This window comes from Aplysia californica, unplaced genomic scaffold, assembly GCF_000002075.1.
Source record: "Aplysia californica isolate F4 #8 unplaced genomic scaffold, AplCal3.0 scaffold00381, whole genome shotgun sequence".
Classification (NCBI taxonomy): Eukaryota; Metazoa; Mollusca; class Gastropoda; order Aplysiida; family Aplysiidae; genus Aplysia; species Aplysia californica.
Window position 1 is genome coordinate 18,120 of NW_004797651.1, and position 2,505 is coordinate 20,624.

The following is a 2,505-nucleotide window of genomic DNA, read 5'->3' on the forward strand; positions in this document are numbered from 1 at the left end:
AGAGAGAGAGGGGGGGGGTGAAAAATGTTTGACACGCTAGACAGTGGCAGTGGGTGGTTGGCGGGTGCTCTGGTGTGGTCTGCTCCTTCCTTCCTACCAAACATCTATCCTCCTGATCTCTCCTCCTTCTTTGTGTTTGTTAATCTCTTGTAAAACCTCTAATCTTCGGCACTTATAGTATCACCTCATTGTGTTGCAAGTGTCGTAAAACTCTAACTGGTGGGTGGTTTTCGGGTGCTCTGGTGTGGTTTGCTTCTTGTCAGTAAATGTCAAACATCTATCGTCCTTATCTCCCTTTCTTCTTTTTATGTTTGTTACTCTCTTGTAACAGCTCTAATCTTCTAGCGCTCATATGACCTAATGCAGTTGCGAGCGCCGTAAAACTTCTACTAAAACTAACTAAACTAAACTCTAACTTAACCTAAAACATAAACCTATTTTTGAGCAACAAGGTGAAAAGGCTCACCCTAAAAGAAGTCGTACTTGGTAAAAAAAAAAAAAATGAGGCCTACAGTTCAATCAGAAAACACATCCTCCAATGTCTCCATTCGTGGATTACGAGAAGTAACTCATTTTGTCAGCGTGCCTAACAAATTAAGTTACGCACATTTCAAACCGACAAACACAGATCAAAATAACGAATTTGTATTTTTCATAGTAGGCATGTATTTCATAGAGCAAATGTTGTTGTTTTCCCTTTTGAGAGTAAGATAAAGAAAACAGAAAGGAAAAATTCATAATAATACCAATAATAATTAAAAGAAGTGCTCCCAAACAGTGCGTCTTTAAGCCTCAGAATTACTAGAAAGTTCTATCTGACTTTTTTAAAACGTTTTAGTAAGGTTTTACGGCACTCGCAACGGCATAAGGTCAGATTGTTATGAGCACCAAGGAGTGGATGTCACCAGAAAAGTCCAAACAGGGAATCAGACTTACTCTGCTCACCTCTCTAGCCTCAACAGCACAAAGTCTGCTTCGATTATAAAGGCACAAAAGAAATAGCGGGTCACAAAAGTGTGACAACCAAAAAAAAGAAGAAGAGAAAAAATGACGATAGACTCTAGTAAGGATTAAATTCTGGGGTTGAGCTTAAAATTATTGGGAATGAGATAGCAAAGTCTGGGAAATATTGTGGATGAGATAGAAATATTGGGGATGGGCTATAAGATATTGGAAAGGCGATTAAAAAATATTGGGGATGAGCTAAAAAATATTAAGGATCTAAAAATATTGTAAATGAGACCTAAAATGTTGTGGATAAGACAAAAAAAAGTCTTGGCATCATTGAGGATCAGCTAGAAAATACTGAGGATGAGCTAGACAATATTACAGATGAAGTAGAAAATACTATGGATGATGTAGAAAATACTGGGGATGAGCTAGAGAATATTAGGGATGAGCTAGAAAATATTAGGGATGAGCTAGAAAATACTTGGGATGAGCTAGAGCATATTAGAGATGAGCTAGAAAATACCGAGGATGAGCTACAAAATACAGGGGCTGAGATTGAAAAATATTAGGACAAGCTCGAAAATAAATGGAATATTTTTTTTAATACTTTGGATGAGCTAGGAAATAATTTGGAATATTTGGGATCAGTTAGATAATTTTAAGGATGAGCTAGAATATATTAGAAATGAGCTAGAGAGTATTGAGAATTATCTAGAAAATATCGATCAATACTTCGGATGAGCTAGAAAATACTGGGGATGTAGCTAGAAACTACTGAGGATCAGCAAAAAATATTAAGGATGAGTTAGAAAATACTGGAGATGATGTAGAAAATATTATGCATGTGCCAGAAAATACTTGGGATGAGATAGAATATAATATTAGGGATGAGCTAAAAAATACTGGGGATGTGCTACAAGTAATACTTGGGCTGAGATAGAAAAAAAAATGAGGATGAGCTAGAAAATAAATGGAAAAATTTAGAAAATACTAGATCTAGGGATTATCTAGAAAATAGTTGGGAACATTTGGGGTAAGCTAGACAATTTTAAGGACGAGCCAGAAAATATTAGAGATGAGCTAGAACATACTGGGAATGATCTAAAAAAAATAATGACGAATAGTTGGGTAATCTAGAAAATACTGGGGATGTAGCTAGAAAATAATGAAGATCAGCTAAAAACTTTAGAATGAGCTACAAAATACTGGGAATGAGCTAGAAAATATTAGTAGGGAGGAGCTAGAACGTAATAGAGATAATCTAGAAAATGCTGGGGATAAGCTAAAAAATAGTGGAGAATATTCAGGATTACCTAGAAAATACTGGGGATGAGCTAAAAAATAGTGGAGAATATTCAGGATTACCTAGAAAATACTGGGGATGAGCTAAAAAATAGTGGAGAATATTCAGGATTACCTAGAAAATACTGGGGATGAGATAGAAAAACCTGTGGATAAGCTAGACAATATTAGGGATGAGCTAGAAAAATAATACATGAGCTAGAAAATACTGGGGTTGAGCTAGAAAATAAAAACAAATAATAATAATAATAA